Source organism: Bufo bufo, chromosome 8 (assembly GCF_905171765.1).
Source record: "Bufo bufo chromosome 8, aBufBuf1.1, whole genome shotgun sequence".
Lineage (NCBI taxonomy): Eukaryota > Metazoa > Chordata > Amphibia > Anura > Bufonidae > Bufo > Bufo bufo.
Genome location: NC_053396.1, coordinates 34980794 through 34993367, shown reverse-complemented (window position 1 = coordinate 34993367; position 12574 = coordinate 34980794). Strand labels below are relative to the sequence as shown.

The window sequence follows — 12574 nt, the reverse complement described above, 5'->3', positions numbered from 1 at the left end:
TTCTCTATGCTTTTCCTAGGCCACTGACGAAACGTTCATGTGTCACGTGGCCTAGGAGCAGCTCGGGCCCATAGCAGTGAATGATACCAAGCAAAATGTATAGAGCTGTGCTTTGTAAGCCGTGAGAAGGCCACAGAGCTCACAGGAGCACCGCTGCCTTCTCAAAAAAGCTGATTGGCGGGGGTCAGACCCCCACTGATCAGATACTGATGACCTATCCAGAGGATTTAGTATAAGGCCTGACACACACATTCTGCTCATTCTGGGTCTGAAGTCCAGGAGGTGGTCCTATCAGTGATTGACAGCTATCTCTGTATACAGTCATAGAGGGAAGGCTGTCGGTCTCTAATTGAAGTCCAGGAGGAGGTCCTATTAGTGATTGACAGCTATCTCTGTATACACAGTCATAGGGCTCTTTCACACTTGCGTTGTTCTTTTCTTCCAGCATAGAGTTCCGTCGTCGGGGCTCTATGCCGGAAGAATCCTGATCAGGATTATCCCCATGCATTCTGAATGGAGAGAAATCCGTTCAGGATGCATCAGGATGTCTTCAGTTCCGGGCCGGAACATTTTTTGGCCGGACAAAATACCGCAGCATGCTGCGCTTTTTGCTCCGGCCAAAAATCCTGAACACTTGCCGCAAGGCCGGATCCGGAATTAATGCCCATTGAAAGGCATTAATCCGGATCCGGCCTTAAGCTAAACGTCGTTTCGGCGCATTACCGGATTTGACGTTTAGCTTTTTCTGAATGGTTACCATGGCTGCCGGGACGCTAAAGTCCTGGCAGCCATAGTAACACTGAACGCATTTTGAAGACGGATCCGTCTTCAAATGCTTTCAGTTCACTTGCGTTGTTACGGATCCGGCTGGCACCTCCGGCAAATGGAGTGCACGACGGATCCGGACAACGCAAGTGTGAAAGAGGCCTTAGAGGGAAGGCTGTCAGTCTCTAATTGAAGTCCAGGAGGCGGTCCTATCAGTGATTGACAGCTATCCTCTTATGACTGGTTATACAGATAAAAGGGTCAGTCACTGATAGGACCGCCTCCTGAACTTCAAACCCATAATGAGCCGGAATTTAAATGAATAAATTACAAATTTTACTAAATCTTTTCTATAAAACTATATATTAACCTGCTCAGCTCCTCCTGCTCTATAACATGCTGTCTTCAGCTCAGACACCATGTTCAACCTGACAGGTTCCCTTTAAGAATTATGGAGGAGATTTATTAAACTGGTGTAAAGTAGACACCTGGCTTAATTGTCCATAGCAAGCAATCAGATTCTACCTTTCATTACTCACAGCTCCTGTGGAAAATGAAAGGTGGAATCTGATTGGTTGCTACGGGCAACTAAGCCAGGTGTCTACTTTACACCAGTTTAATAAATATCCCCCTATGTCTGTAAATGTGTTTAAAATCAAGAAAAAGCTGATTAGTTGTATTTCTACCCTGACTATTCTATTTTCAAGAAGTCATGATATCACTCCTCCTATACCCAGTGAAATGACTGGCACAATAAGGGGCACTGTGTTGTCATGAGCAGTTATATAACCGGTGCCTTTACTTTGCATTCCTGGCATTTGCACAATCCGGCCATTTCAGTCCGAGCTAAAATGTGTTTCCTGCCTTCACCGGCAAACCTTCATGACATACTAAAAATGAGTTGTCATTGTATCGCGCTACAAGGGCTTCCATGAAATCCGTTTCACACCAAAAGTGTTCTTTATATGAGGTTTCTTGGAATTCTGCCATGATGTCGTCTGATTGATGGGTTAAACGTCTGCATTAGCAGAAGAGACAGAGTCACATTTCAAGAACACAGACGTCATATCCCCTTCCCCACCGGAGCTGTCCAGCTCAGGTTACTACCCAAGCAAAGACTCAAAGAAAACATATCAGCAAGCATCTGCTCTTCCATGGGTTGCCTAGACCTAGCAGAGGGCATCTCAAAACTACTTGCTCAAATCGCGGGATGAAGTGGAGCAAAGAATTTTAAAAACAGTTTTTCTTCTAACTTTTTAGGCGCTATTGAGATTTGTGTAAACCAGATCATTCAAGAAGTACAATCCAGTGTGTGGACTGCCTAGAGGAGTGTGCTCCTGACTCTGGAGAGGTTCAGCCTGGCCTACAACATCAGCTGAAGAACCTTCAATAAAAAGCATCAAGAGGAGGACAATGTGGCCATTAGGATAGGCCTACGTGCTGACCTTACCGCTCTGCTCAAGGTACAAGTGGGTAAGTGTCACATTCCTTTACTACGTAGCACAATTCTTTGTATATTGTGCATATTGCTTTCATACTTGCATTTGATGGCAGGGTGTAGACCTTCACAAGGATTGATATAGCCACCAGGAAAGTAGGATAGAGCTCTTCTTGCTGTGACTTGTCAGTGTTTTTGTCTCTTTATTTTAGCTTTGCCTGAGTTCACTTATTTATATAAGGGCTCATGTACATGAACGTATTTTCTTTCCGCTTCCGTTCCGGTTTTTTTGCAGACCGTATGCAGAACCATTCACTTCGATGGGGCTGTAGAAAATACAGAAGTTACTCCGTGTGTATTTAGTTTCTGTTTGTCCGCATGGCCGTTCCGCAAAAAAATAGTGCATGTCCTATTATTGTCTGCAAATCACGGTCCGAGGTCCCATTCAAGTCAATTGGTCTGCAAAAAATATGGAACTCACACGGAACACATCCGTATTTCATCCGTATTTTGTGGATCCATACTGTAGAAATGCTATGCCCAGCCCATATTGCTCATGTGTTTGGTGATTAATAAGTTACTGTTTCTGTATACGATCCACAAATAACGGATCAAATACGGACACCATACGGATATGTTTTGTGCAATTATGGAACGGAAGAGGACTTAAATCTGAGAGAAAAAAAACTCAGATACGGAACAACGGATCAGTGAAAAGCGGACCGCAAAACAACAGTGGTCGTGTGCATGAGCCCTAACGCTTATCAATAATACCTTACATCATAAAACATGTTTATTTGCTGGTAGATGCACCATGATACCGTATGGTCTCTGAAGTGTATGAAGAGGTTAATGATTTAATCTAAACCTCACAGTGAAGTTTTTTTTTCAAGTGCCAGAAAGGGTTAAAAATAAAAAGGTAAGCATTACTTACCTCATCAATTTCCCCGTTGCTGCCATTCTGATGCTGCTGTCCACTTCCTGTTCCCGATGCAGCACACACGAAATGGCTTGGAATGGTTGAGGTGGGACAGAGTTTTGGCTAGTGCCTGGCTGAGCGGGCGTTCCAAGCTTTTTCCTGAGTGTTAAGCAGGACCAGTAAGTGAAGAGTAATGTCGGAATAGTGTCGGGGGTACCACCCCTTTAACTTGGGTTATAAGCTGGTAATAAATTACTCAGTTATGCCCCTTTCACACGGGCAAGTTTTCCGCGCTTGTGCAATGCGTGAGGTGAACGCATTGCACCCGCACTGAATCCGGACCCATTCATTTCTATGGGGCTGTTCACATGAGCAGTGATTTTCAGGCATCACTTGTGCGTTGCGTAAAAATCGCAGCATGTACTATATTGTGCGTTTTTCACGCAACGCAGGCCCCATAGAAGTGAATGGGGCTGCGTGAAAATCGCAAGCAAATGTGAATGCGGTGTGATTTTCACGCATGGTTGCTAGGTGACGATCGGGATGGGGACCCGAACTTTATTATTTTCCCTTATAACATGGTTATAAGGGAAAATATTAGCATTCTTAATGCAGAATGCTTAGTAAATTAGGGATGGAGGGGTTAAAAAAAAAATAAATAAAAAATTAAACTCTCCTCATCCTCTTGTTCGCGCAGCCCGGCTTGTCTTCTTCTTTGAGGACCTGGGAGAAAAGGACCTTTGGTGACGTCACTGCGCTCATCACATGGTCCATCACAAGGTCCTCAAAGAAGAAGAAAGAAGACAAGCCGGGCTGCGCGAACAAGTGGATGAGGTGAGTTAAATAAAAATAAAATTTAACTCCTACATCCCTAATTTACTAAGCATTCTGTATTAAGAATGCTATTATTTTCCCTTATAACCATGTTGTCCATATGTCCATGTAATCTGGCTACATTGCTCTGTTATTTGGATAAGGCCTCAAACATTCAGCTGTACGGTATTACCGTTCCGTATAACCTCTGTGGTACCTGGAGCTGTGATAGAAATGTATGGAGTCCTACAGTATGCCTCCAGTTTCATATGGAAGCATGCAGCGTTTTCTCTCTGTTCTCTCTATGCTGAGATGACTGCTTGTAGAGAATATCAATTTCACATTTTCCTTTTTTTTTTTTTTTTATCCGCACCCAGCAGGACCTGTAATAGGAAGTGTACTTACCTGCCCTATGCTGTTTGGTGCCTGCTCTATAGGTCCCGGGCTATCTTTACTGCCCTTCCGGTACCTGCCGCTAAACTTCCTGCACAGATGGAGGTCCCATGTGCAGCTGCAGCCAATGACTGGCCTCACTGGTGACATGTGCAGTGGGGAGCAGGAAAGTATACTTCCCGTCCCAAGTCTCAGTGGGAAGGGGGGAAAGGAATTTAGGAAAGGGAAAAAGTTTAAAGTGTGTTAAAGCATTAAATAACAAAAAACATTGTATTGCTCAATATTTTGTGTAGCAATTTGTGTTGCTAATGATATGACAGAATGATATATGATTACAAAGGGATTTATGTACATTATAAGGAATTAAGAGTTATGGGGCACATTTATTAAGACTGGCGTTTTAGACCTGCACTGGCAGTGGATCCGCCGCAGTTATGTAGAGGCGCCGACCTCTGCATAACTTCGGCAGATCCACCGCTGCTTCTAAATGGAAGATGGCTTCCATGCTGTCTTACATTTAGACAATTTTCTATGCCTAAAAGAAGCGTAGAAAATGGTAAATGAGACAGGCCCGCCGGCACGTCCTCTTCCACGGCAACGCCACACCCACTTTTTTTAGACCTGGCATGAGCGTGGAGAAGTCGCAGTTTGTGGCACAAAGGACCTTTGCGCCACAATCTGTGCCAAAGATATGCCTAATTTAGGAGTGTTCCTGTTTAATAAATGTTTATAAGGGTTCTTTGGACGCTATAAACTTAGAGCACTTCCATACCTCTGGGTGTCCTCTTTGTAACACAGTTTGTAAGGCTGAAAAAAGACATCTCTGTCCATCCAGTTCGGCCCGTTATCCTGCAAAAATTATCCGGAGGAAGGCAAAAAACCCTGTGAGGTAGAAGCCAATTTTTTTTCACTTTAGGGGAAACAAATTCCTTCCCGACTCCAATCAGGCAATCAGAATAACTCCCTGGATCAACGACCCCTCTCTAGTAGCTATAGCCTGTAATATTATTACACTCCAGAAATACATCCAGGCCCCTCTTGAAGTTTTTTAGTGAGTAGACATAACAAGCCCCTAAAACCTTGATCCCATCAGATACAGTAGGCAAACACTATATATTATGTGCTTTTAAATAAAGCTTGATCACATAGTCCTGAAGAACCTCCTTTACCTGTTGTGTTGACCTTGTTGTTTGTTTCTTTTCTAATGCGCCCCCAGAGGTCTAGACGATTAATTACACTGCGTTCATGAGCTGGCGATTCAGCTACGTGTTTTACCATACAGATTCAGTTTGGAAGGCAGCGCTAGGCTTTTCACCAAGTCCTGATAGGTAGAGCTATTACGTTTTACTTATTATAGGTTGTCTCCAGGAGTCAGGTTTCCTCAGACATGTCCTACTCATTAGGAAAGGGAGAAGCATGTTTTCCCCAGGCATTGACAGGACAGATTTATGGCGCTTCCAGTCATTTCTCCAAGAATAAAAATGTAGGATGTAATGACAATATAACAGTATCCTATACAACCATGTTCATAGGCAAAAATATTTCAAGTAAATTATTCCTTTGTTAAATGAGCTGCTTGTACTGGTATTAATGATATCAGTCTGAATGGAACAAGGGTCTTTATGTATCAACCCAGCCTTAAAGGGGGCCCCTAACCTTTCCTGACATGTCTGTTTTAGTACCTACCTGCATTCTTCATGTAATAACAATTCTGAAGCATCTATTATGACTCTATGGTGTACCATTTATATAGTATTCCTGCTAGAAGTTATGAATGAATTATTAGCATTTTGTAATGAAGGTCCAGCTGGGTGTTACCAGTTGGGGGTCTGTGTCTGACACTATCTAATCAGTGCTGCCAGTGTCATACTGTGCAGGGACACCCCCCCCCCCCCCAACTGGTAATACCCTTCTGGATCTTCATTGCGAGCTGCTAGTAATTTATTCATAACTTCTAGCACATCATAGAGGCATAGCAATAGACACGCATCAAGTATTACATGGGAGATGTACAAGTAGTTACTAAAACAGATATGTCAGGAGAGGCAGATTATTTTCACAAATGTTCTGTATTGTAGTGTTATAAGACACTTGGGGGCAATTCAGACATCCGTAACTGTATCCGGCCTGTGTGACATTCTGCAATTTGCGGACCGCACATGGCCGCCCTGTGATAGAAATGCCTATTCCTGTCCGCGATTGCTGACAAGAATAGGACATGCTTTATCTCTTTTTGCGGGGCCGTGGAACGGAACTACATGTGAAATGTATTGGTCTGCATCCGTCCCGCCAAATTGCGGAACGGAGGCGGACCCGGAACCACCGACATCTGAATGGACCCTTCCGAATATATTGTTATGAGGAGATCAGCCCTGATGTAAGCCCCTGCACACTTGTTTAGTACTCTCCTGCTCTGTCTGCGTGGTCATCCAGTTCCTAAACATGGTCCTGATGGAGGGTCTTGCAGCCTACATTTAAAGACGCTGCGCATGTACTAGTTTCCCAAGCAGAGGAGGAAATTTATAATTTCCCTGTGCCGTGTTTTTGGCGTTAAAAAGTTGAAAGACACGGTTTTGTGACTTCTTAAACACCACCGAAGCAAAATTTTTAGTCGCAACTGATGTTTTTACACAGCTCTCGCCGGTTTCTGACAATGGGGCAAGGTAAAGGTGGATTGTGGGCGGGGCCATAATACTTGGCGCATTTTTCATCATTTGCTCCAGAAACGGACGTAAATGGTAGAAAACTATGGCAGCTACAAACTGGAGAAGGCTTCAGTCTGGTGTGCATGGACTGCTATTGGAGACATCTATTAACACATATATATATATATATATATATATACACAAACACACACCACAGTAGTGGCGTATATAAGTGGCAGATTTTGTAGCACAAAATCTGCGACTTCCCTGCTCACGTCAGTTTTCCGAAGTGGCTAGAAAAGAGGGAATGACATTAGCAGGGAAATGGGCTGGCCGGCTCATTTATCATTTTCCATGTCAGTTTTTGGCGTAGAAAATTGCTTTAATCTACCCAGCAAGGGAACTGGTGTCGATTTAAGTCTGTTGCGTCTCCACATTACTTTGGTGCTTCCTCCAGCAGCACAGAGGGACTTAAGGACTGTGTGAAAAACGTCAGTCTTAATCACTGCACCCCCCTTAATTTTTTGACTAGATCTATGCGTCATTAATGAAATTCCTCCCCTGGCGGTGCAGGCCCTATCAAGAAAGGCATAACACATGCTATTCTTGATAAATTAGGGCCACGGTGTCTTAATAGGTGTACACCCAATCAGCCCAAAAAGGCCACTTAGATTATAGACCACGGCGGAGATCGACGTACGATGTGTTGTTTTACTGTATGACGTCTTTGTCCAGAACTTTAACGGACCAAACTGTAAATCTTGTGTCTGAAATTTTTATTGTATGGCCACCAGGAGATGGGGGAATCGTCAGATTACTCGTCTTTGGTGATGATTCTCCAAATGTTGGGCCACAATGCTCTAACATCAGAAATGCCACAGCCCCCAACAAGGTCGTAGATTCATCCCCTAGAATGTGTGTTACAAGACTTTAAGGGCTCCTGCACATGACCGTATGTATTTTGCGATCTGCAAAGAAATATGGCTGACGTCCGTATGCATTTCGTATTTTGCGGAACGGAACAGCTGGCCACTTATAGAACAGTCTTATCTTTGTCTGTAATGCAGACAATAATAGGACTTGTTCTTCTTTTTTTTTTGTGGAATGGACATACGGAAACAGAATGCACACCGATTTAAAAACTTGCGGACCCATTAAAAAAATATATACGGTCGTGTGCATGAGCCCTAAATGTGATTCTCTTTTACCAATGTCATACCCAGTTTCTTTGAAATGAGCCCTTACTTAGTAATTCCATTATAGAAGACTCGTAGCAAAACACACCCTAGAAGTCTGGTGGACATTGTTCATACCTGACCACTGCAGACTCTGGTGGACATTGTTCATACCTGACCACTGCAGACTCTGGTGGACATTGTTCATACCTGACCACTGCAGACTCTGGTGGACATTGTTCATACCTGACCACTGCAGACTCTGGTGGACATTGTTCATACCTGACCACTGCAGACTCTGGCGGACATTGTTCATACCTGACCACTGCAGACTCTGGCGGACATTGTTCATACCTGACCACTGCAGACTCTGGTGGACATTGTTCATACCTGACCACTGCAGACTCTGGTGGACATTGTTCATACCTGACCACTGCAGACTCTGGTGGACATTGTTCATACCTGACCACTGCAGACTCTGGCGGACATTGTTCATACCTGACCACTGCAGACTCTGGCGGACATTGTTCATACCTGACCACTGCAGACTCTGGTGGACATTGTTCATACCTGACCACTGCAGACTCTGGTGGACATTGTTCATACCTGACCACTGCAGACTCTGGTGGACATTGTTCATACCTGACCACTGCAGACTCTGGTGGACATTGTTCATACCTGACCACTGCAGACTCTGGCGGACATTGTTCATACCTGACCACTGCAGACTCTGGCGGACATTGTTCATACCTGACCACTGCAGACTCTGGCGGACATTGTTCATACCTGACCACTGCAGACTGGTGGACATTGCAGTGATCAGGTTCAGTAAGGACTTTTGCAGACGAGAAGTAACCAGCTGTTTCTGGATTAAGGTTTTATTCCTGTGCATATTGTATAATCTTGTTTTACCCAGTTTCATTTCTTTCCTTTTGTATTTGCTGTATTTCTCTCTGAACGAGGTCATCCCTGCTGATCAGCTGTTTGAGAAGGCAGCGGCTGTCCTGTGAGCACCGCAGCCTTCTTTCTGCTTTTCCCGGGCCGAGTGGCGACAAGGTTATCGCTCACATGGCCTAGGAGCAGCTCAGCCCGTTTCAAGTGAATGGTTCTGAGCGTGATACCAAGCACAGCCGCTATACAATGTATGGCACTGTGCTTAGTAAGCTGTGAGATGGCAGCATCGCTCACAAGAGAGCCGCTGCCTTCTCAAACAGCTGATCGGTGGGGGTCCCGAGTGTCGAACACCTATTGATCAGATACTGATGGGCTATCCAGAGGATAGGTCATCAGTGAAAAAAAAAATCTTGGAAAACCCCTTTACGGGGGTATTTCAGTAGGTAAAAGTTATTCCCTATCCCAGCGGTAGGACTCCCACCAATTACGAGAATGGGGCCCCATACCCCCTGCAGGCCCCTCGCTGCTTCCCTGAAATGACCAGAGTGCTGGTCGCACATGCACGCGGCCACAGAATTCACTTCAATGGGAGTTCCGGAGATGGCTGACCGCTGTACTTGACTATCTCTGGAACTCCCATAGAAATGAATGGAGCTGCCGTGCACATGTGCGACCAGCCACTCCAGTCATTTCAAGGGAGCAGCAGGGGGTACAGGGCCCTTGTTCCTGTGATCTGTGGGGGTCAAGCAAAAGGTATGGGTAGACTAAACAGTGGAGAAGAAAATTGTGGTGGCATTACATTCCATACGTATTTCTGAGGCTATATGTGAGGGTCTGTTTTTCTATTCAGTGGAGGAAGGGGTTAAAAAGGACCTTTCATGGGATTTTTTTTTTTTTTTAAACTAATACCTTAAAGGGAACCTGTCAAGTGAGGGAGGCTGGGAAGCTGAATTGGGCGAAGGGAACAGCTTGGAATGGGATATCGTATATCAAAACATAAAAAAAGTATCGATCTCTCAGAAATACAGATTGATACAGTTCAAGATTGTTCACCGCCTATACTACTCCCCCTCCTTCCTCGCCAAGATATACAAGGAAAGGAAGGACCTGTGTTGGAAATGTTCATCAGAAAATGCGGAGTTAAGTCACCTACTATGGGATTGTCCGGAAGTGTGGGGGTATTGGACTAGCATTTATGAGGAACTAGATAAAAGATATAAGATCAAATTGAAGCGAAGTTTTACGCAGGCAATATTGGGTCTTTTCCCCTGCTCTGAACTGACTCCCTACCAATTACGAGTTCTCATGGAAAGTTTTATGGTCGCAAAGGCCTTGATAATTAAATATTGGGGTACGAAGAATAGTCCTAGCTTTAATGAATGGAGGGCTCGGCTAGACACTATTGAGGCCTATAGAAGAATGACAAGGAAATTGGAGTGATGGCTCCTGCGGGGGCAGGCTCCCTTACTCGCTTCAGGCCCCCAGGATCCCTTATATTGGGAATTTCTGGAAACAGAAGTTAAGGTAGATATTAAAATGCGGATGGACCCCGCAGCAGGGAAGCAAAAGGGATGGGGTGAGTTAAAAGGAACAAGTGTATTAACTTGTATAAAGTATATTTGTAAATTTTAATTGGTTGATATGAGAATTTGTATATTTGTTCCAGAAAATAATAAAGGATTTAAAAAAAAAAAAAAAAAAAAAAAAAAGGAACCTGTCACCGGGATTTTGGGTATAGAGCTGAGGACATGGGTTGCTAGATGGCCGCTAGCACATCCGCAATACCCAGTCCCCATAGCTCTGTGTGCTTTTATTGTGTAAAAAAACCGATTTGATACATATGCAAATTACCCTGAGATGAGTCCTGTCCCTGACTCATCTCACGTACAGGACTCATCTCAGGTTAATTTGCATATGTATCAGTTTGGTTTTTTTACACAATAAAAGCACACAGAGCTATAGGGACTGGGTATTGTGGATGTGCTAGCGGCCATCTAGCAACCCATGTCCTCAGCTCTATACACAAAATCCCGGTGACAGGTTCCCTTTAATAAGCAGTCCACCTGCTACAGATATTATTTCTTTCCACATGAGGCGTTGTCCGTTATTCATGCACGCAACTTTGTTGAATAACGTTGGTAATTGATTATTACATTAAAAAACCTTGGGACCAAACTCTGCTTCGGTTCCAAAGTACCACTCGGAACAGAAGCCAAGTTCGGTTCCAAGTTTTGAAGTGGTTTTTCACTGTAATAATCAAAAATTTAAGTTATTCAACGAAGTCTCGCACAACTTCGTCAATAACTTACTTCGGCTCATCAGAGCCCATACATTCTAAGGGTCCATTCACACGTCCGCAAAATGGGTCCGCATCCGTTCTGCAAATTTGTGGAAAGGGTGCGGACCCATTTATTTTCCATGGGGCCGCAAAAGATGCGAACAGCACACAGTGTTGAACATGTCCTATTATTGTCCGCATCCATGGACAAGAAAAGGCATTTATATTATAGTGCCGGCCATGTGCAGTCCGCAAAATGCGCAACGCACGTGTCCGTGTTTTGTGGATCCATCATTTGCGGACTGCAAAAAGTTGTGGATGTGTGAATTGACCCTAAGACCTCATGCAATGGGTCCGTGATCCGTCCGCACCGTAAAAAAATACAAGTTCTATATTTTTTTCGGTACGGAGGAACGGACAAACACCATGGAAGCACTCTGTAGTGCTTCCGTGGGGTTCCGTGCCTCCGTTCCACACTGCAGCTTCGGATTATGGACCCATTCAAGTGAATCCGCATCCGTTATGCATGGAGCACACCGCCTGTGCCTGCATAGTGCGGACCCGCTGATTGCAGGCCGTGTGCATGAGGCCTAATACTGTATGGAGAAGCATTTGCAATTTAACTCCTAATATCCATGTGGATACAGTTACCAAGTGCAGCTACTCAGTTTCTGATCATGACTATTGAGTTAACTATTAACTGCCTGGTTTTTAAAATATATACTTACACGTGCGTCTTGGAAGAACTGCGTCTATACGTCCATCGCAGGAATGCGCATACAACAGAGAAGTGCCAGTTTATTTCCATTTGTGCCTTTCGTTCTTCTTGGATGCACTCCTGGCTTTTGTTTAAAAAAAAGAAATATTTGCATGTGTGAATCCAACCTCTTTGTGTATCAGTTTTCTGTCCGTTATCGTCAGAGCAGACCGGTACAATACATGGCACCACACGCCAGTGCCCTGGGCACTTTGGGGAAGATTTAGTTAGACTGGGGTTAATCCAAAATAAGCTGGAGAAAGATGCGCCAAATTTATTCAGAGCTGAACGTTCTGTCTCATTTTGGATTACCTTTGCACCAGAGATTTCAAACTATGTCGGTGTAAATTCCCACTGCTTTGTGTGCAGTTTTTTGGCAATCTGGTGGTAGCCCCTCTTGGTTAACCCCTGCCCACTTGTTTGAATGTGTCATGAGTAGTGAAAAATCAAATAAAGCACTTAAAATTTTTTTTTTTTTTTTAAGGTCCAGTTACTTT

General features: G+C 44.1%; 1 protein-coding gene across 4 annotated transcripts in view; it reads left to right on the top strand.

Moving 5' to 3' along the window:
* NEK6 (NIMA related kinase 6) overlaps positions 1 to 12574 on the top strand; it is a 206017-nt gene that overhangs the window by 41472 nt on the left and 151971 nt on the right. For 3 of the 4 annotated variants that reach the window (XM_040404903.1, XM_040404902.1, XM_040404904.1), the window contains exon 2: positions 2026 to 2238. The exons of the other annotated variant lie outside the window; for it this stretch is intronic. The gene's annotated coding sequence lies outside the window, so the exon portion shown is untranslated. The remainder of the gene's footprint in view (positions 1 to 2025; positions 2239 to 12574) is intronic. 4 annotated transcript variants of the gene reach the window in all.